The 23,370-nt window shown below is 36.5% G+C and overlaps 1 long non-coding RNA gene across 1 annotated transcript in view; it reads left to right on the forward strand.

Annotated features, from left to right (window-relative positions):
• The first annotated feature begins 3,515 nt into the window (after positions 1–3,515).
• LOC122735333 overlaps positions 3,516–23,370 on the forward strand; it is a 33,133-nt gene continuing 13,278 nt past the window's right edge. Inside the window, exons 1-3 of the long non-coding RNA XR_006354121.1 lie at positions 3,516–3,716; positions 16,747–16,861; positions 18,907–19,008. This is a non-coding gene — a long non-coding RNA (uncharacterized LOC122735333). The remainder of the gene's footprint in view (positions 3,717–16,746; positions 16,862–18,906; positions 19,009–23,370) is intronic.

The following is a 23,370-nucleotide window of genomic DNA, read 5'->3' on the forward strand; positions in this document are numbered from 1 at the left end:
CATAGTGGATAGAATGCTGGCCCTGGATACAGGAGGACCTGAGTTCAAATCTGGCCTCAGACACTTGACACTAGCTGTGTGACTCTGGGCAAATCACTTAACCCTCATTGCCCTGCAAAAAAAAAAAAAGTTTAAAAAAATGGGTTGTGGCCAAGTTATGTTGGGCTCTAAAAGACAATGCATTACCACTTGTTGGACAGAGGAGATTAACAAACAGGAAGGCACTGGGTACCTGAAAGGGGTGAGTAGGATTTATCACCAAATGGGAAAACGTCTGTAAAGGGGGCCATTAGGAGTTTTGAAGATAAACTTCAGAACTATACCTAGTTGAACGTTTGTACACAGGTATTTTATTTTGTGATTATGAGGGAGTGGGGTAGGATGGTGACACAGAGGGTACTTTATGGGAAGTTTATTGTGAGGTTCCATACATGTGTGAAATTCAGTAACCAACAAGGTCAAACCCATGAACCAATGTGGTCAAAGAGGGGAAGTTAGCAAATGAGTATTAGCAAGTTGGTCACTTACTCTCTCATGTGGGCCAATCAGAAAAAATACTCCAGGTTCACAGTATTTTCTGCATTAGCACTCACTCAAGATTATATGATCAATCAATAAATTGATCAGTAAGTATTTATTAAATGTTTACTATATTCCAGATACTGTTATAGACACTGAGGATAGAAGTACAAAGAATAATACAATTCCTATTTGTAGTAAGTACATATAAAATATATGTAAATTTAAAATTATATATATACATATGTATATATATACATATGTATATATGCATACATGCATATAGCTACTTGGTTATATATGCCTCTATATGGAGAGAATATAAGTCTAAATTTAGTAAGTACAAATATGTGTGTATATACATATATTATATATATATATATAAGAAAGAGAGAAAGAGAAGAAAGAACAAGTCTAAAGTTACTAAGTACAAATGTACAAATATATACAAAGTAGTTGAATGCAGGGTAGCTCAGGAGAGAGGGCACTAGCATCTGGGGAATCAGAAAGGGCTTCATGCAGAAGATGGTGCTTAAATTGCATCTAAAAGAAAGAGAGGAACTCACTGAGGTGGGAGGAAGGAAGGTATTAATTCCAATCAAAAGAGGTGGTTAATCCAAAGAGAAAATGAAAGGAAAAACATGTTTTATGTGAGGATCAGAGAGAAAGACAGTTTGGCTAGATTGAAGAGTGGGCATGGGGCTGGGAATAATGTCTTAAAAGGCTAGAAAGATAGGTTGGCATTAGATTGGAGTTGGTTGGGTAAGGGAGTGGCAAAGTTAGATCCGTGTTTAAAGAAAAATATTTTGGTAGCAAGCAGTGTGTAGGGTAGGTTTCAGTGATGAGAGATCTGAGGAAGGGAAATATATTAAGAGGCTTTTGTCACAATCTAAAGCAGAGGTGACGAAGACCTCTGAGTAGAGAGGAAGGGAAGAGAAATGCTGTGAAGGTAGAAAAGCAAGACTGGGTGGTTGGATATGGGGAGGGAGGGTGAGGACAGCCTGTTTGCTTCAGTTTCTAGAGAGTTGACATTAGTTCAAACAAAAGACATTTAATCAAACAATAGAATGCATAAAGTGACAAGAAAAGATTTCCCCTAAGTGTACATGAGGTACACTCAGGGGAAATGCTCTCTTAACAGATTATCATACTACCTCTGCCTGTATCAGGGATCGAATTGCAGTTTATCATCAAAATCAGTTATCTAATTAAAGATTAGAATTGCATTTTAGTTACAATTTAAATCCTTTATGGCAATGATATACCCCTAAAGCCCATTTTAAGGGGGCTCTATCAAATCTTACAAGAGTTGTGTGGAAGTTGAGTTACAAAGCCAATTTTAATCTCACGATCTTCTCTGGTGTGTCATGCAAATTCAAGACAGCTAGAAAGCTAAGGCAGGCAAACATGAAAGTTTAGGAAGCTGGTAAGGCCATTATCCTCCACTATTCTGGCCCACATTCATGCCTTTACTATGTCTCACTGGTAGAAAAAAAAAATCCCTGTCTTGGAGCTGTATTCTGGCGAGGGGGTGGAAAAACCCTCATTGTCTTCCTATATTAGCAAAAACTGCATTTGAAAATTGTTATATTTGACAATGACTGCTGGGTTAGCTGAAATTTCTAATAGAAATTCCAGGAAGCACAGAGACTTTTAGTGTAATATGAACTGCTTGCATTTTCCCTGGACCTATTAAAGACTGATCATTGAGGAGTCATCATGTCCCTTTTCCTTTGAGCTTTTCTGAGACCTTCCACTTTCCATTTGCTTCTTCTTCTTTTGTCTTCAGTCCTGGCAGAGAGCTGCTCATTGATCATTCCTCAGTGCTTCTAGCTGCCACAAAGCCCCATGTATTTGATGTTTCCCTGCCCTTCAGGCTATATAGAAGACTGACTTAATTAAGAAAGGACATTAGCAATAGTTTAGCCCTTGTGTTTATGTTTTCAATGCTGTGATATTCTAATACTTGCTTTTATGCTTTTGATGTCCATGTTATTTATTTTAATGATATTCTCTGTGTTTTTAGAACTTGACCTGGAGGCTTGACTTTGATTGGCTGGCACCTCAAGTTCTGTTGGTTTGTATAATTGGAATGCTTATGGTTTTATTGATCTACTTTGTTATTTTGGCTATTTCAGAAGGAATTGTATGCTGACTGCCAAATTTGCTATGCTTCACTCAGTTTAGAAATAAGATGGCTAAATGACCCCTGCTTTTATTCAGGGCTGCTTCTCAGTCTTAGTTATGATGATGATATGATTAAGTTGAGGGAAGGGAAACTTTGGCTGCTCATCCCAAATTGTGATTGCTACTTCTCAACCTCCACGAGAAAATTCCATTTCTGAGAGTTAAATCCCATGTACCCATGGTATATAAAATATCTTTTTCCTCCTAGTCCTCACCCCCATATTGCTCAATGTCATCTTGTATATATCTTTGACATATGTCCTAGACTACAAGGTCCCATTTACTGTCCTAAATCACCTTAAAACTGTAGATTTATCTTTGATCTATTCTTGAAGATCTCCAGGGAAGATTTCATGTCTTTTCAGGGAAAATCTGGTTAATATACAGCAATCTAAACAGTCAACATTTAAAAAAAATAATATCATTGTCTCCCTTGATGAAATTAAGCACATTTTATTTTCCCTCAATAAGTATGGAAATTTAACCTACCACTCTTCTGTATTTCCCTATCAGGGCACTAATCACAGTATCTTAGAGTTAGTACAAATTCTCTGAAAGAGCAGTCTATTCCATTGTCCAAAAGCTTTCATTGCTAGGGTGTTCTTTGTTATGGTTAGATAAAATTAATCTCCTTGGGACTTCTACTCACTGCTCTCTTTTCCATGGCAGAAATTCAAGAATTTGATGAAAAATATTACAACCCCTCTATCATCTTCTCTTATTTTAAGGCTATGGTCTTGTATCCCCCAATTAAGACACTTTTTTGCCTCCTGGATCACTTACCCAGGGAGATAGCAAAAACTCTTATGACTGCACAACTGGGGCATGATATTTGGACCAATGCTGCTATGGCCAGAGCAAGAAGCCTCTGATGCAATGGCCACACTCAGTGCTCTGTGCAGCCAGCAAACCTGTTAATCAATGACTTCTCCAGCTGCTTTCTGAATCCTGGGATCCCGAACTTTGCCCCATACAAGATGATGAGCTGTCCTTGGATCTAAAGAGGAAAGGTAGGAACTCCCTGTTTTGCTATCCGTGCAGGCTCTCCTTGTTCTCAATGTGAATATCTGCTTTGGAAGATGTTTGATTTCCATTTTGATGGTTTTATCTGTCTAGTTCTGGATCTCTTTTTTTTGGGGGGGGGGTTTCTTTCTTAGAGTTGCTGATAGGAGGCCTTAGGGGTTAACTCTTTAAAACTTATAATACCTAATAGACTTTATCTTCTTTGTGATTCAAGATTGAAAGGCTAGGGCAGAGGGGATTTCCCTCCCCCTTCCCCCATCTCTGTCTTTCTGTTTCTGACTCTGTCTTTGCCTCTATGTCTCTCTGTCTCTCTCCCCCATTGGTATGGTCTGATGGTTCTACTTCTGCTCATGAAGCTTCAGTGGCTCCCTAGGACCTCTAAGAGAAAACATAGTCCTCTAGTTTGCATTTAAAGACTGTCATATTCTGTCTCCAATGAATATTTCTAGACTGATTTCACTTTATGTCCCCTTATTCATTCTACATTTCTGCAAAACTGCCCTACTTACTGCACAAAACATCTCACATACCTGGAATGCTTTTTCCTTCACCTCTACCTCTTAAAATCAAATCCCTGGCTGTCTTCAAGGCTCATCACAAACACAACTACCTACAGGGGTTTTTTATGAGTATAGCTACAAGTGTTCTCCTTCACCTCCCAAAGGGCACTGTATGTTTTTGGTTTTTTGTATGTACTAATCTAGGTACATGTTTTTGTTCTATAGGAAATAAATTCTTTGCTGGCTTTCCTGACTTTTTTTAAGACTCAGCTCAATTTTGAAGGATACCATTCCTGATCTCCCCTACTACTAGTGTCTTTCCTCTGGGATTATCTTTTACCGACACTGCATACATTTATGTATTTATCTAGTTTATGTATGTATGTCTTTAGTTACATGACTTTGCCTCCAGAGTTTAGCACAATGTCAGGCTTTAAAAACTAAACAGAAAAATGTATATTTTATCCTGGAGAAAAGAGAAAGCCAATAGAGTTGGTTGAGCATAAAAGTAACATGATTAGAGATCTATACTTAAGGAAAAATACCTTGATACTAAGCAATTTGTAGGGTGGACTATGGTGGTGAATGACTTGATTCAAGGAGACTAATTGGGAGTTTGTTGAAATGATCTTGGCAAGAGATGATGAAGGTTGTCATAAAATGATATCTGTGTGAATGGAGAGATTTCCCAAATGCTGTGGAGGCAGAAAGAGCAAGATTTGGCAATACTTTGGACAAGTGGGATTTAGGAGAGCAGAGATTCCATGATGATGCTGATGTTACAACCCTGGGAATCTAGAAGGTTAGTAGTGCCTTTAATAGAAAAGGGATGTTTCGAATAAGAAAGAAACTGGGTAGAAAGATAATTCAGTTTGAGGAATAGTGAGTTTCAGATTTTCCATAACATCCAATTCAAAATGTTCATTTGGCAATTGGTGATAAGGGAATAAAGGTCAGGGAAGATACTGGGTATACTTTCTCTTTCTCTCTGTCTACCAGATATTTACATATAAAAATATACATATAATACATAAACACACAAACAATATGATCTCTGCTTGCATATCTATATCAATTTATCATCTATCTGTCTCTATCTATCTATCTATCTATCTATCTATTTATCTGATAATTAAGCAAGTGGAAGCTGATGAGGCTTCTAGAAGGGTAAAGAGAGTATAGAATAAGGCCTAGGAAAACCATGCAGAACAGCTACAATTAATAGGCATGATATGGATGATAAACCAGCAAAAGAGAGTGAGGAGTACTCAGTGTGAGAAAATAATGATATTTGGCAGATACTCAAAGGCCCACCTGGAGATTAATCTAAATTGAATTAAGTGAGAGTGATTGACTTTGCTGATTAGCCTACTTCAAGTTAATTAGATTGTAACCACACCTGGAAAGCCCTTAAGAAGGTATTGATCTCAGAAGCTAAGGACTTTGAACTCAACATAAGACCACCTGAAGGTGAACTAATGGATTTGGATGATGCTAACCAATCAACTTGAAGCACTGTGTAAGGACCGCCTCTGCTCCGAATCTATAAAAAGCTTCCACACTCAGTTTGAGGGGCAGGTCGTGGTTGAAACAGGCTCATGGTGGAAGACTTGAGAAAGAACCAGACCAGGCTGGAACTCTAGGCTAGATAGGCCTTTTCTTAACTTTCTGAACTCCACATGTTTACCTTTTTACAAATACCTAGTATGCTTTAATAAATGCTTAATGCCCAAAGACTGGTGCTAAAGCTTCTAATTTAAGGTGACCACACATTTAGGTTTTAAACATCACATCAGGCAGGTATTAGGAGAACAGGAGAGAATAGTATTACAAAAACTTAGAGAGGAGAGTATATCCAGGAGGACAGAATATCCAGGAGCAGATGGTGGTCAGCAATGTCAAATGTAACAGATAGTTCAAGAAGCATGAGGACTGAGAAAAGAACATTAGAATTATTAACATAGAATTGGTAACTTTAAAGAGAGGAATGTCCATTGAGTGATGAGATCATAAACCCATACAAGGATATGGAAAGACAGAAATGAAGCTCACAGTTTCCAAGAGATGTTGAAGAGGACACTAGGGTAGGTGTGGGTCAAAGGCTATGAGTTGCAGAAAGGATGTTGGCCTCAACTGATAGATGTTTCTTCCTCCAGAAGTTCCTTATGTCAATAAAATCACTCTCCTAAATCATTTTTCAGTATCTTATTTCCTGATGGGATTCATAGATTGTTAGAACTATAAAGGAAGACATAATCTTCTGATTTTATAGATACGTAATTTGAAGATGAAAGAGGTAAGAAGATTTGTACAGGTTTATACAAGTTAGTGGCATAATAGGGATTCAAATTCAAATGGAATTTGAATTAGGGTCCAATGCTTTTTTCCTTTATACTGAAACAAGTTCTTTGACTTCTATTGTTAGGTGAAGAATGTATTATTCATTTTGTTAGGTCATCTCTAAATTCTTGTGTCTTTTATACTGTGGATTCTTAAACTAGATATAGCAATAAGGCAGGGATTACCCGAAAGCATTAATTAATGGTATTGTTTTCTTCTAAATTTAACTTTTAGTAAAAAACAGTTTATTTAAAAATTTTTGCATTTTGCTTTTCAGAACTTGACAAACAATAACAAACATTTCTATATGCTAAGAACAGAAAAGACTGATGTTATAAAAAGATATGAAAGCATAAATCTCCATGACATTCTTATTTTTAAAAAATAATAAATTAAATACATTAGATTCAAAGCTTTTTTGCTTTTCTGTATTTCCCTCTGAAACTCCTTGTTTTCTTGTTTGCACATTTAAAAATGTTTCACTGATGCCCTTTTCTTTCTTTTCCACTTTTTTGGGGAGCATCACTAGCACAATCTCTGACTCTCCCCCAATTTTCCCTTCTAGCCAAATTAAAACCCCCTAAATCCCTTGTAACAAATAAGTCTAGTGAAACAAAATTGATATACATCTTGGCCATATCACCAAAATGAGGCATACTTAACCACCAGCACTCTATAGTTGGTTATTGCATTGGTTTACCATTCTTTAGCCTTTCCATGTTGCTTTTCTTTATAACTTAATATTCATTAGTTCTACTCACTTCCCACTATATAAATTCATGTAAGTTTCCCCAGGTTTCTCTAAATCTGTGACTTTTGTTATTTCTTATGGCACAGTCTGTTATAGTCATATACGACATTTTGTTAAACTAGTTCCCATTTGGTAGGTACTCTCCTTGGTTTCCAGGTCTTTGTCTTTGAGGGGTGGGGTATAGGTATTAATTGCTTCCAAGAATGACTATACCATCTCCCCATTTTCTTAAGAGTGCATTAATATGTCTGACTTACCATGTCTGTTCCAGCAATCTAATAATTTTAAAGGGTGTGTCAAGGTTGTTTTTATTTGCCTTTGTATTTATTATTATTAGTTTTTGAATGATTTTTAATGTGGTATCTTAGATTTTTTTCACCTGGGAATTGCTTTTCCTTGTCCTTTGGTAATTTATCTATGAGGGAATGAATCTTATTATATATTTGAACAAAGTCCACTTATATTTTACATAACAAACTTTTATAAGAGAAACTTGTTGCAAATGTCTTTTTCCAATGAATGATTTCTTTTCTAATGTTAACTGCATAGATTTTGTCTGTTCAAAAGCTTTTCAATTTTATCTAATCAACATTATCCATTTTATCTCCTGGAATTTTCCCTAACCTTCACTCATTTAAAAATTCTTCCCCTATCTAGAATTGCAACAATTATCTTCTGCCTTGATGCTCTATTTTATTTATGAACTAACCTTTTAGTCCATAGGTCCACTAGATCTATCCATTTGAAGCTAATGTTGGTATATAGTATGAAACGTTGGTCAAAATCTAATTTCTGCTATTCTTCTTTCCATTTTTCTTGGCAGTGAGTCTTTTTCTCAGGCTCTTTGGGTTTATGGAAGCCAACTATTATGGAGTCTATTATTTTCTTTTACCTTTTCATGTTGTGTACCTAATCTATTCTATTCTATGCCACTTTTCTATTTTAACTACTATCATATAGCTTTGAAGATTACTGCTTTGTAGTATAGTTTGAAATCTTGAACCATTGGGCTTTCTTCCTTTTCACTTCAACTCCCCACCATTATTTCCTTTGATAAAAGACCTGTTTTGTCTTTTGTTCCTCCAGATTAATTTTGCTATTTGTTCCCCCTAGCTCAATAAAATAACCTTGGCAGTTTGATTGGTACAGAACTAAAAAGAAGTAAGTTAATTCAGAGAGCATTGTCATTTTTGGTATATTGGCAAGTTGAACAATTAACCAATTAATCCCTCTATAATTACTTAAATCTGTCTATTTTTCTAAAGAGTAATTTGTGGTTGTTCAAATAAGCTTACTTGTCTAAGGTTCTCTTGATTCCAATGTTTGCATTTCAAAGTTTTCACTCAGTACTAATCTCTTCCTCAGGAATGCTTGCAAGGTCCCATAGTCTATTAAAGATTCATTTTTGCACCTTGTAGGATTGCACTCTTTCTTATAAGATAATTATTCTTGGATATATACTTTGTCTTTAAGAATATCATATTCCAAGATGTTTTTTCATTTATCTTGGTGGCTGCTCAGTCATGTGTGGCATGAATGTAATTCTTTCATACTTAAACTTTCTTTTTGGATAATTGTAGCATTTTCTCCTTTTACCTGGAAGCTAAGACATTACTGGGAGTTTTCATTTTGGGATTTCTTTCAGATGGTAACTATTATATTCTTTTGATTTTCACTTTGTCTTCTGGTTCTGACAGGTTTGTTTTTGTTTTTGTTTTTGTTTTTTGGTTTGGCAATGATTTTCAAGGAGCCTGAGTGCACTAGTGGAGAGAGTACTAGTTTTAGAATCAAGAAGAGGTGGGTCCAAATACTGCTTCAGACAGTTATTAGCTGTTTGACCTGGCACAAATCACTTTACTTCTGTCTTCCTTAGCTTCCTCACCTGTAAAACTGCGATAATAATTGCATGTACCTCTCACTATTGCTTTGACAATAAAACAAAATAATATTTGTAATAGTCTTGCAAACTTTAAATCACTATAGAATGCTTGTGTTTTTTAAAATAATACTGTTAATAATATTAATGGTAATCATCATTATCTTCATCATCTTTCCTTTACCTTTTTTTTCCTAATCACTTGTTTCATACAGGAGTTATTTTATATTTCCTTCTATTTTATCAATCTTTTCATTTTATTCCAATATTTATTTTATAATAAATGTATTGATTTCTTTTTGATGTATTCAGATTTATAGGGAGTCTATGACTTTGCTAAGGTTTTTAACTTCCTGTTCTAAGCCATTTATTCTCCTTACACTTATTTTCTTCAGAGCTTTTATTTCATTTATAATTTTTAATCTCTTGTTTTATTTCTTGCAGGTATTCTTACAGGTAGTCCTTGTAGCCAGGCCATTTATTTCCCCTCTAAGGCTCTGATTGTATTTGTTGTGGAGTAAGATTTTTCTTCTGGATTTATCTCTTGTGAATTTCTTGACAGTTTCTAAATAGTATTTTATGTCTTCTTTGGTTTACTCAAATCTCCAATGTCAGTTCCTGGTTTAGAAATTTGCACTTTATTGCAGACTTTAAGAATATTTTTCTGGATTAACATCTGTCTTTCTATCTGTCTCCTATGCCTCCCTATTACAATTTGTAATGTTATAATTATATCACTATCACCCTTTAAAAAAGAGCAAAACTTATTTCCTCAAGGAAATAAATTCACTGGGGAGAGATAAATTAGAATTTCCCCACAATAAGCTACTCCCCATCCATATCTTTTTTCTCTCCAAAAACATTTATTGAGCATGTGTATTGTGCCTCATATGTGTGTTTGACTGTACACAGCTGCAGAAGTAGAACCCCAAAATACTTCATCTTACAAAAACTATATTTTACTATAACCGTAGTTTCCTCAATACTAAAACTAAATTTACTAAATACAAAATGCTAAACCTAAATTTACTAAATAGTAAAAATGTATCTTACCACTTGTATCTTTTCAGACTCGATATTGTTCCCCTCAATTCCTTCTGAATCCTCCTCTATTACACCCACTTTTAACATATCTGTGTACAGAAAATCCAAGAATCTGACTAAAGAATAATTTACTCGAATTCCTCTCCCTATCTCCCATCCATCATCCACATAGACTACCAAGAAAACCAAACAAAAAGAGAGTATAAACATTTTTCTAGGCCCGTTGCCCTATTTTCTTTGACCTTGGTCTAGTTTCTTTTCTTTTACAATGATGTAATTATTTTAAAAGCTGGATATTCTTTCATGTTGTTGTTGTTTGTCCTTCATTCTCAAAGAGGACCATGATATTGCAGTGATGTCATGACTTGCAGTAAAATGGATTTAAGTGAGAGAGTGCTGTGCAAAGTCACCAACCTCACTTTCTTCTCCAGAGACATCTTGGTCCAGTGGCATCATATATATCAGGACGACTGGAAATGGCCCTGGATGTTTAATACAATTGGGGTTAAGTGACTTACCCAGGGTCACATAGCTAGTAACTGACATGAGTTTTGAACTCAGGTGCTCTCAATTTCAGAGCCAGTGGTTTATCCACTGAGCCACTTAGCTGCTCCATATTTTCATAATTTTGCATTAAAAATGATATATTTCCTATTAAACTCTTAAGATCTTCAAAGACAAGCCTTATTCCTAATCTCTAACTTAACCATCACTATATAGTTCAGTGCCTTGAAATTGGCAGGTTCTTATTACATGTTAATTAATTATTATGTAAAGGCAATTGTCCAAGAATAAAGTAGAGAGATAGAAAGTTGGTATGTGACTTTTTGTTCACAGATGATTGTTTACTCCATCAGCCAGCACCACACCATTCATATGTGGAACCATTGATTACAGCAAATGGAGAAATTTTGAATGCTGTGGATAAGTTCACTTACCTTGACAATGTTCTTTGCAGTAATGTCCACATAGATGATGAGATTGATGCATGCATTGCCAGAGCTAGTTCAGTGTTTGGGAGGCTCTGAAGGAAAAAAAAAGTATGGAAGAGAAGAGGTATTAGGTTGCCTACCAAACCAAAGATCAACAGAGTCATTGTGCTGACCTCCTTGTTTTATGTCTGTGAAAACTGGACAGTATACCAGCACCATGCCAAGAAACTGAATTGCTTCCATTTGAATTATCTTAGGAAGATTCTGAAGATCACCTGGCAAGATTGATTGGTTGGTTGTTATTCTTCATTCTCAAAGAGGAACAACATTACTATGTTAGGGTCAATGTACAATTTTTCTACTGTCTGATCAGACCAATATGAGTTTGGAAGGCTCTACTACAGGTTGAGCATTGACACCTGGCAGAATAAGGTACTGGACACTGAGGTCCTTTTTTGAGAACTGCCAAGCATTAAATTCTACTGAAGTGTAATTCTTATGGGCTAACCATGTTGTTATAAAGTAAAAAATACGTTTGTCTAAAACACTACTTTACAGAGAGTTCACATGGGCAAGTGCTCACATGGAGGTCAGAAGAAGCAGTGCAAGGACACTCTCAAGGTCTCTCTGGAATCGATTTAAGGCATGGGAGACACTGGTGTGGTGTGCCGCATCAAAGAAGACTCTGGGCTATAAGAGCAAAGCAAAATGGCAGTAGCTCAAAAGAAATGTGAGATGCTCAAATTTAGAGACATCTCCATTCCAAATGTCCATAAGGACTATTTATGCCTGACCTGTGGTAGGGCCTTCTGAGCTTGTACTGGTCTTATCAGCTACAGGCAGACACATTATATATTGACCCTGACTTAGGGTACTCTTTTTGGGTCATTTTGGTACTCTTCAAATATGAAGGACAACTAACTAAAGGCCTTTGTAAGAGCACTAAGTCTTATGAATATACCATTAAGCTGGGATAGCCCCAGGCAAAATTGTAAAGTGAATAATGTTGATTTTCCTAGCTCTCCATCTCTCTCTCCTGTCCTTCATTTTATAATCTCTCTTCCTAAGCCCAAGTATTTATAAGCCCTTGCTCTCTTCAGATCCTTCATTTACACATTAAAATATATGTGGCTGAGAATAGCTTAAAATGCAAAGATTATTTTGAGGAATAACATTTTAAATTGGCATCATTATTTCTCAGATAAATAAATGAAACTAAAATTTGGGGGATTTCATCTACCATTCACTGAGTGAATGAGTATATCTATCATAAGATCATAGATTTAGAGCTGTAAGGGATCTTAGAAATCATTGAGTTAATTCTCTCTCTCTGTCTTTTTTAAGAGATGAGGAAACTTTGGGTCAGAGATTAAATTATTTTCCAAGGGTTACACATCTAATAAGTATCCAGAGTCAGGATCTGAATGCAAGACTGGTACTCTATTTGTTATGCTATATAGCTGCCTTATATGTGTGTGCATATATGCGTGTGCATGCGTATCTATATCTATATCATCTATATATCTATATCTATCTATATCCATACACATACATGTGTTTATATATATATATGCATAAAATACATACAAATACATGCATGCACATAGATAGAATTATTCCTCAGTGTGAATGTACATATGTTTTCTTTATATGTGTATATCTATATAAATATGTGTATTTTATATATCATGTACATTTGTATGCATGTATGTCTTTATAAATATATGTATATTTATATATAATGTGTTACACATATATGTATACATGCACATAGGTATATACACATGTATACATGTGTGTATATGTGAATACACACACAACCCTCAGTCAAATATATATTACATTTGCACTGAGGTCTCTCTCCTGAGCCTGAAAATATAACATGCAGGCAATGACTTACTCTGCCTATACATAAGTTCAGCTCTAAAATTAACTCTAAAATCTTCTTGAAATTTATATGATGAAATAGAAAAAAATACTAGGCTGGAAATTAGGAAAGCTAGGTTTTCGGGAGCCTTGTGAGCTTTTAGGCCCCAACACTTATTTATTCTTCATGGGCAGTTAGTCATATCTTTCCAGGTGTGAATATGCAAGATGGTTTATAGCTCTTAAAGCAGTTTGTAGATGAGACAGAGAATAATGGATGAGTAAGAAGCCTGAAGAGGTACTTCAATGCCATTAACTAACTCATAAAACTATTCAACCATACATATTCCAGCTGTTTATTATACTTTACAAAATATACTAACTTTACTTAGTAAGGTACCATGTGCACAGTAAGGAATGTTTGTTTGAATAAAGGGTTTTAAATAAATTAGTGGTAGTGAAGAACATTCTCGGGCATCCAACTAATTTCTTTTTTCTGTATTCTATGTAGGGTAAAAAAAGAAGTAGACAATATGATTACCCCTTGTAATGTCTGGGAAGATGTGATGTGCTTACCTTTTCCTTGTTGTGTCTGGTCCTCAGTCCCATGAACCTTGTCTCATTATTGAAATAAATATGGTATACCCATACTCCTCCCCAAGTTCGCTATAACCTCAATTCCCCATGTTCTAGCACCTTCCATGGTCTCCATTAAAATTCTAGTTCTATTCTCAACCCACTCGATTCCCAAAACTTTTTTTACCAGGACCCCCTCCATCTTTAACTGAGACTTTGAGAGCACATCCCCTTACAACATGCTGTTCTTCCCTATAGAAGCTGAAGAGTTGTTCCAACTTCTAAACAAGATAAATCTCTTAACTTGATCACTTGATCCTATTTTCTCTTTCTTTCTTTTAAAACTTTGCTACATAATCCACAGCATATAGGGGCATGAACGTAGAGACAAGAAGACCTGAATTCAAAATACTGCCTCAGACATTTCCTAGCTGAATGACCTTGGACTTAATTTTAACCTCTTAACATTTAACAACATCTCAGTTCCTCAGTTTTCCTATCTGTCAAAATAAAAGGTTAAACATTTAGACTTTCATTCCCTAGCCACCTCAAAATCAATTATTCTATGAACAACTCTTCCACTTATTCTTTCTATATTCTGACTGCCATGACTGTAGTAAAGTCCCTCATTACTACATATCTGCACTATTGTAATAGTCTCCTGAAAATAGTTTTTCTCCATTCTCTCCCCTATCAATTTTTTCCTTTATACCACCAGAAGATAAAAATTTCACTCATCAATCTCTCAGATCACTTTTCTGCTCAAATACCTTCAATGGCTCTTTACTGTCTTCCAAACAAAATCATATCTCATTTGTCTCAATTCAACAATGTGTTATTGATCTTCCTCTTCTCCTCTACCAGATGTAGCACTTTAGTTTCCAGTTTTCTAATGAATTTAACATGTGCATAGTGTATAAGAGGTAGGGTGGTGTACTGAATAAGAGAGCCAGCCTACAAGTCATGAATGAATGAAAAAGAATTAAGTGCTTGCTTAATATGCATAGAATATACTGTTAAAGATACTCACTACTCTCACAGGACTCAAAACATAATTGGGAAAGAAGGCATATGTAGGACAGTTCAAGGCAAATGGAAAGATGTGGTAATATCAATTGTTCAGTCACAGGGTGAATGGAAATGTCCAGAAGGCCTTGGGATACATCAGGGTATCTGCTCCAGCAGAGCAGTTGACCACAATGGGGGTTGCCATTTTCTTCTCCAGTAGATTAAGGCAAATCGAGGTTAAGTGCCTTGCCCAGGGTTACTCAGCTAGTCTGAGGCCAGATTTGAACTCAGGTCTTCCTGACTGTAGGCCCAGTGCTCTGTCCATTGAGCCATCTAGTTGTTCCAAGGATGGATACTACATGGTAAGTTCTTTGGTCATGCCAGCCCAGTAAACATAGGAATATAGAATATGACTGTTGTCCTACATGTCCTCTTTCTGCTCTGATAGTTGCAAAAAAGAGTTAGGCCAAGACTTCCATATCTTTTAAGGAGGCTCTATGGGAGAACACATGGACAAGAGTGGCACATGATAAGAATGTGTGAGAGGCTAAGATTATTATCGGTGTGAGGTACTATTGAGATAGGTTAGAAAGTGTAAAATTGATGTAGCATCTCTTTATTCTGCTTACTTCAGTTTGCATGAATTCATATAAATATTATGTTTCCTTGAATTCTTGTTTTTTTTTGTGTGTGTTTTGAAGCATAGTAATATTCCATTATATTCATGTACCAGAATCTGTTAAAATATTCCTCAATCAATGGCCAAGGACTTTGCATCCAATTTTATGTTATTGCTTAAGTGCCACTATAAGTATTTTTACATATTTGGAATATGCAGTGAGTAGAGTTCCAGGGTTGGAGTCAGGAAAACTTGAGTTCAAATCTATCCTCAGACACTTACTCTGTGACCCTGGGCAAGTCACTTCACCTCTGTTTCCCTTGGTTTCCTCATCTGCAAAATGGGGATAATAATAACATCTTCCTCTCAGGGTTATCGTGAAGATTAAATGAGATAATGTTTTTGTCTTCTTAGCACAATACTTGGCACAGAGTAAGCTCTCAGTAAATGTAGTTATTATAGTTGTTATTATTTGACACAAACTTCAGAGTGTTTATTTAGTAGTAGGATTACTGGGACAAAGAGTATGAACAAATAATAACTTTTCTAGTGTAATTGAAAATTATTTTCCAAAATGGTTACAGTGGTTTACAGCTCTATGCTCAGTGTAATAGTGTGTCTTGTCAGTCAGATAGCCAGTCAAGAAGCATTTATTAAGAACCTAGTGTGTTTCAGGCCCTGTGCTAAGTGCTAAGGATACAAAGAAAAACAAAAGATAGTCCTTGCTCTCAACACTTCACATAACCTTTCCAATACATATTTTTTTTCTTTTGTCACCTTCCCAATTTGATGAAATCTTAGAGTTGTTTTAGATTTTATCATTGATTACTTGCTGTCCATCTTGTCGAAATTCATTTTCTTATCTATTGGCTCTTGTTCTTATTTTGTTGTAGTTTGTTGTTTAGCCATTTCAGTCACATCCAACTCTTCATGACCCCATTTGGAGTTTTCTTGGCAAAGATATTGGAGTGGTTTGCCATTTTCTTTGGCAGATCATTTTACAGGGGAGGAAACTGAGGCAATCAGGTTTAAGTGACTTGTCTAGGGTCACACAGCTAGTAAGTGTCTGAGACTGGATTTGAACTCACATTTTCCTAGGTTCAGGCCTGCTGTTCTAGCTGCTGTTTTTATATATTTATATATAAGTTTTTACATATATTATCACAAACCTTTGTAAGAAATATTTGTAATTCCAAGTTGCTTAAATTAGTCTTACTTTGTGTTTTTCTATTGTCTTCTAAGTTTGTGTTTTAAAGATTTTACCCACTTTCAGTTATCTCAATAGGAATAATTGGAAATTAATTAGTTCTTTTAAATATCTATTTTCCCTCCACACTATAGTATTAAGTATATAGAAATATAAATCTTTCTAGGTTGCAGGATTTTATATTTCACCTTTAAGTAAAATTTTGCCTTTATTTCTTTTCTAATGTTTAATGCATAATTCTGTATAACTTTGATTTACATCCTTGGTATGTGATTTGTGTCTTTCTGATTGATTTCAGTATTTTTCTGTGACCTGAAATCTCTGGTGCTCCATACTCATATTTCTGGTTATGATAAGTTTGGGATTTCTTGAAGAGAGATTCTGGTTCTAATAGTTCTGGCCAGTTTCCTTTGGTAAGTTCTTGAAATTTGGCATCGAGATTTTTTGTTTTATCATGCTAATGGTATAAGCCTGGTGATTGATTCCTAAATTTTCTCTCCTCATCCTGATTTCTAGATCAGTTGTTTTTGATGGGGAAAAAAATGTTCACACTTTCCTACATTTTTCTATTTTTTGACTTTGCTCTACTGTATCTTGCAACATTGAATTTGTTGGTTGTTTCTTGTTCAGGAAATCTATTATGTAAAGGTTTCCTGTCTTCATTTTTTTTGTGGGGTAATGAGGATTGAGTGACTTGCCCAGGGTCACACAGCTAGTAAGGGTCAAGTGTGTGAGGCCAGATTTGAACTCAGGTCCTCCGGAATCCAGGGCCAGTGCTTTATCCACTATGCCACCTAGCTGCCCTTCCTCTCTTCTATTTTAAGTTACTTGTTATCCCAATGTTATTCTTTTTTCACTCCTTTCCTTTCCTTAATTTCTTTTTATCAAGTTCTCTATCCATTCTTTGAGTCGATATAGTCAATTCAGATTTTTTTTCTGGTTTTACTTAGAATTATTTTAAAATTTCTCTTTTCGGGAGTTTTATACTTGAATTCTTTTAACCCACAATATTTCTTCATATTATTATGATTTTTCTTATGTTTCTCCACTAGGAGTGAGTAGTGAAGTTCCTTTCCCCCCTTTCTGCAAGCCTTTACTGTTTCGAGCTCTGAAATGACTAGTTATTCTTAATAAATCCTCTAGCTCAGGGACAGAGGGTAGGAAAAGCAGGCTGCTACCAGTTACATTGGCCTTTTTGTCTTTGTACTATAATAAGGCAACTGGCAAGCCTGGTTGATAGTAGTTTCTGTACTCCTCCCCCCAATTATAACCCTCTTTGGAGTCTAGTAGCAAGTTAGGGATTGTCATCTCTGGGCCCTGATTCCTTTTGAGTCAGGTAATGGCATTCTCATGGCACTAGTTTAGAGGACTATAATTCAGAACAGATAGCATGCCCTCTTGTTATTATATCCTCCTGTGTGTGATTACACCATGGACTTTCTTTTCTTTTCTTTCATCTTGTTTGTTTGTTGATCTTTTGTTTTATTTGGGACCAAATTGTTGTTGTTTAGCTGGTTTTAGGGGGTTGGGCTTGGGTTGGCCGTTTCATAGTACTATTTTTGCCAGCAGTCACTCGTGTGTTCCTTCTACTAAACTATAGTAGTCCCCAACCTTTCAGGGTACTGGGAACATTTTTTTGGTATTAAAAGTTTTTTACATACCCACATTATAGTAGTTATATTATAAATATCCATTGACTCAGGGGGAAGCTAGGTGGCGCAATGGATAAAGTACCAGCCCTGGATTCAGGAGGACCTGAGTTTAAATTTGACCTCTGACACTTGACACTTACTAGCTGTGTGACCATGGGCAAGTCACTTAACCCTTATTGCCCTGCCCAAAATAAAAAAAGTATCAATTGACTCAGAAAATATATAATAAAAAGCTAGTACAATTTTTGTCACACTTTTGATAATGAATTTGTTTAATTCATATATGTACAATTTTTTATCTATCCTACAAAAAGTGTGTTTGTTTATTTAGGAATTCATATATGCACCTGTGGATTCCATAGCTCTACAAATCCCTAGGGGTTTATGGTCCAGAGGATGGGAATCATGAACTACATCATACTTAATCCCTTTCTGTTTCTTCTAAGGTGTTCGATATTTTTATAAGTAAAAGCCCCTTTGGAGATACAAAGGAGGTTGGGAAGGGGGAAGGGAAAGAGAAAGGAACAAGCATTTATTAAGAACCCACTATATGCTGGGTATTGTGCTAAAAGCTTTACAGATTTCTAATTTGATCCTCATAACAACCTTGTGAGGTAGATGGTATTATCATTACCCCAATTTTACAGTTGAAGAATATGAAAGAAAGATGAAAGAAAGAGGTGAAATAATTTACCCAGTAACACAGCAAGTAAGAATCTAAAATTAGATTTGACTCAGGTTTTCCTTAGCTGTCTCATATGGATGGTCCCTATTTCTGGAACTTCTTTTCCTTCTTTTCTTGACAGAATGACCCCACTGGCTCAGAGTTGCATGGAGAACCCAGCTGGAGCATTTATTTTGTGATATATTCATTCAAGAGGATCTTGCTGCACACGCAGGAGCTTTAGGTGAGGCCATACTGGAGAAATTTCAGTTTTTTTCTGAAATGAACAGCCCCAGAACATTCCTGACAATATAATTTAGGAAACACAGATCAGGCAATCTCATTTGTATTCAGCATGGCCCATCATCTGTATGTTCACAGGGAGAGTTTTCGGTTGAGTTCTTTTGTCTGCCCCAGGTATGTGCATTAGAATAGGCAGATAGGTGTCCAAGAACTGAAAGCATTTGTGTTCCTGGCCCCTCACAGGGACATGATTTATGTATGATCACTTGTGGGCTAGATTTTTATTGCACTATTTTTTATCAGTAGCCACCAAATCTACTTACCTAGTTTTTTTTTTTACCTAATTCATTGAAATGAATGCAAGATTAAAATTTCAACCTCCATATTTCCTATATAAGATTTTTGGGAGTTCTGCATTAACCACCTGTTCTTTCTATAGTGCAAATAAATGTCTCTTAAACTTTTTTTGTGGGGCAATGAGGGTTAAATGACTTGCCTAGGGTCACATAGCTAGTGTAAAATGTCTGAGGCCAGATTTGAACTCAGGTCCTCCTGATTCCAGGGCCAGTACTCTATCCACTGTGCCACCTAGCTGCCTCCCTCTTAAACTTTTTGTCCACCCCCACCACCTCACGATTCTTCTCCATACTACTCTTTTGGCTCCAGCATTGCCTTAATCCTCTGGGACAACAATCCTGGTTGCATTCCCAAACAGTCTTCTCAACAGTTGATCAAAGAAGGGCATGTTGGGGATGGTGTCTTACTTTGAACTTTGGGGGATGGAAGCAACATATTTCTGATGCAGAGCTGAGTCCTGGATCTCCTTCCTCTTGTCCCGCTGCCAGGCAAGGAGGCTGTTGATCTGCAGGTCACCAAGGGGGACCCATCTGTTTTCTCAGGCTTTTGCTCTGGGGGAGAAATGTGAAGAAAACTTTAAGGCATCTCTCTAGGGACAGGCTGGGAATCTTTAGATGTTATGTTTATTGTTATCTTTGTCAACTTTAGGGCTGTGAATAATAATCCAACTCTGGTGATGCTAGTATTTTTTGTTACTCAAATATACTAAGAAAATATTTTATAATTATTGAAGAAATTCCTAATATAACCCAGAAATATATGTGGATTAATGCCGTGACAAGTAAATGAGGGTTGGTGAAGGGCAGCTAGGGCAAGGAAGGTAGATAGTTTATTTTTATTCTTCAAGACTATTAGATCATGATTTTACTATAATTGTTTTTAGAATGGTATATTCAATTTAAAACAGATTTTGCTGAATCTTTCTCACAAAGACTTATAGAAACAAACATACATATAGATGATAACTTTAAAAAATTTATACATGTTTAATACATACATGTATGCACGTGTTCATATGCATGGTACAGCTGTGTCTGCATGAATGCAAGCGTGCATGTGTGTATATATATATATATGACCTTCTGGGAACTGCTTGATTTGAATAAGAAATACCTGGTTTCCAACCCTTCTTTTGATTCTTAGTAGATGTCTGACCTTAGGCAACCCAGTTAACCTTTCTGAGTCCCAGGAAACTGGTTAAGGTTTATTTATTAAATTATAGATCTGATTATACTCTGTGAACTAGTGGAGAGAATCCATCATGCTGATGAAATGATAGATTTTTGGCAAATTGACATACATGTTTGTAAATGTGTGTATGCTGCATGTAACATAATGCACGTTTATACTTATAGAGTTATAATATACATGTAACTTATATATGTCACACTGCTAGTAAATGTATATGTTTATTAAACTCCTATTATGTGTTAGATGGACAGATAGGTGGCACAGCAGATAGAGGGCCGGGCCTGGAGTCAGGAAGACTCATATTTCTGAGTTCAAATCTGGCCTCAGACACTGACTGGCTGTGTGATTCTGAGCAAATCACTTAACCTTGTTTGTCTCACTTTCCTCATCTGTCAAATGAGCTGGAGAAGGAAATGACAAACCACTCCAGGACCTTTGCCAAAAAACCAAAACCAAAACCAAAACCAAATGGGGTCATGAAGAGTCTGAAACAACTGAACAGCAACAAAAGAAAGGGTATGGTTTAGGGAGAAAGATGAGTTCTGTTTTGGATTTATTGAGTTTAAGATGTTCACTGGGAAAGAGCACCGGCCCTGGATTCAGGAGGACCTGAGTTCAAATCAGGCCTCAAACACTTAACACTTACTAGCTTTGTGACCCTGGGCAAGTCACTTAACCCCAATTGCCTCACAAAAAAAAACCTGAAAATTTTGAGATGCAGTTGGAGATGCAAAATTTGAGGTCAGATCAGAAATCTAACATTCAATAGTAGAAGTCATATCTAAAAGACAGTTGGAAATACAAGATTGCAGGTTAGAGATATTGGGGCAGAATAGGAAGATTTAAGAATCATCAGCATAGAGATAATAAATTAACCCATGAGAACTGATCATGTCAGTCAGTAGTGGGCTACTGGTGCTCCTGTAGCTACTCCAGGCCTTTGCCCACTCTGGTATTACAGACCTCTCTTGTGGATCTCCTAAGTTATCTTATGCTGGGTAATGTCTCCCTCTGACATTTTGTTGGCTCTGCTGATTCAAATTTTGATCTGAAGTGTTATTTTAAAGTTTTTTGGAGGAGAATGTTGGGAGTTCAGCTGGGTCCCTGCCTGTGCTCTGCCATCTTGTTTCTGCCCCTCTGACTCATATTTTAAATGAAAAATGGAAGCCATTCTCTGTGAGCCTCCTCCTCTTCCCTTTTCCTCACCTATCACCCATATACCTTCTGCCACTATTTTCTCCTTCACCCCTCTCTCATATGTTGAGTTGGGTTTACTCTTAACCAAGGCTTTTGTCTGCTCAAGTGATCCCATTTCATCCTGTCTCCTCTATCAAATTGCCCCCTCTGCCATCCTCATTTTATCACTAATTTTCAATTTCTCTCAGCCTACTGGCCTATTTCCTACTGCCTCCAAACAGGACCATGTTTCTCCTATCCTGAAAATAAAAATCCTCACTTGATCCTTTCATCCCCCACTATCATCCAACATTACTTCTGCCCTTTTTTATTTGAACTCCTTGAAAAGGCAGTCTACTATAGGTGCCTTCACTTTCTCTCCTCTCATTCCATTCTTAATTGCTTTCAGCTGATAAAACTTCCACCCTCATCATTCCACTAAAATTGTTCTATCCAAAGTTAGCAATGACCTCTTAATTGTCAAATCTGATGATATTTTCTCAATGTTCATTCTCCTTGTCCCTCTCTGCAGTCTTTGACACCGTTGTTCACCACTCTCTAGGTTCTCAGGACACCAATCTCTCCTTGTTCTCCTTCTATGTATTTGACCACTTCTTGTCAGTCTTTTTTGCCTCGATCTTCATCTAGGTCATGCTCTTTAAACATAGGTATCCCACAGGCCCTCTTCTCTTCTCCTATACTTCTTCACTTGGTGATCTCATCAGTTCCCATGGATTTAAACTATCTCTATACTGAGGATTCTCATGTTTACCTGTCCTACTCCAACCTCTCTGTTGACCTCCAATCTCACATCTCCAACTGCCTTTCAGACATCTCAAACAGAATGTCTAGTAAACATTTAAACTCAACATGTTCAAAACAGAACTCACTATCTTTCTCTCCCTACCTTTTCCCTATTCTACTTTCCCTATTACTGTAGAAGACAACACCATCTTCTCAGTCTATTAGGCTTGAAATCTAGGAGTCCTTCTTGACTCTTCACTATCTCTAACTCTCCATATCCAATTTGTTGCCAAGTCCTTTCAATCTTACCTTTGAACCATCTCTAAAATACATGCCCTTCTCTCTTGTGACACTGATGCCACTATGATGCAGGCCCCTCATGCCTGGATAATTGTAATAGTCTGCTGGTGGATCTGCCTGCTTCACATCTCTCCTACTTCAATCCATCCTCCATTCAGCTTCCAAAGTGATTTTCCTAAAGTGCAGGTTTGACCACATCACCCCCTACTCAATAAACTCCAGTCCTCTTCTTTGTGTCCAATGTCCTTTATAAACCAACCGCCTCTTACCATTCCAGTCTTCTTATACCCGATTCCTTGCCATATACTCCTTGATCCAGGGACACTAGCCTCCTTACCTTTATGGGAACAACACTCAATCTCTTGGCTCTAGAACTTTCTCTGACTCTTCACATGCTGGGAATATTCTCCCATCTCTTCTCTACCTTCTGACTTCCTTCAAAGCCTAACTAAAATTCTATCTTCTACAGGAAACTTTTCACAACCTTTCTTAACTTCAGTACCTTCCTTCCCTCTGTTAGTTATTTCCTATTTTCCTATTTGTTTTCTATTTGGCGCGCGTGTGTGTGTGTGTGTGTGTGTGTGTGTGTGTGTGT

Source organism: Dromiciops gliroides, chromosome 1 (genome assembly GCF_019393635.1).
Source record: "Dromiciops gliroides isolate mDroGli1 chromosome 1, mDroGli1.pri, whole genome shotgun sequence".
Classification (NCBI taxonomy): domain Eukaryota; kingdom Metazoa; phylum Chordata; class Mammalia; order Microbiotheria; family Microbiotheriidae; genus Dromiciops; species Dromiciops gliroides.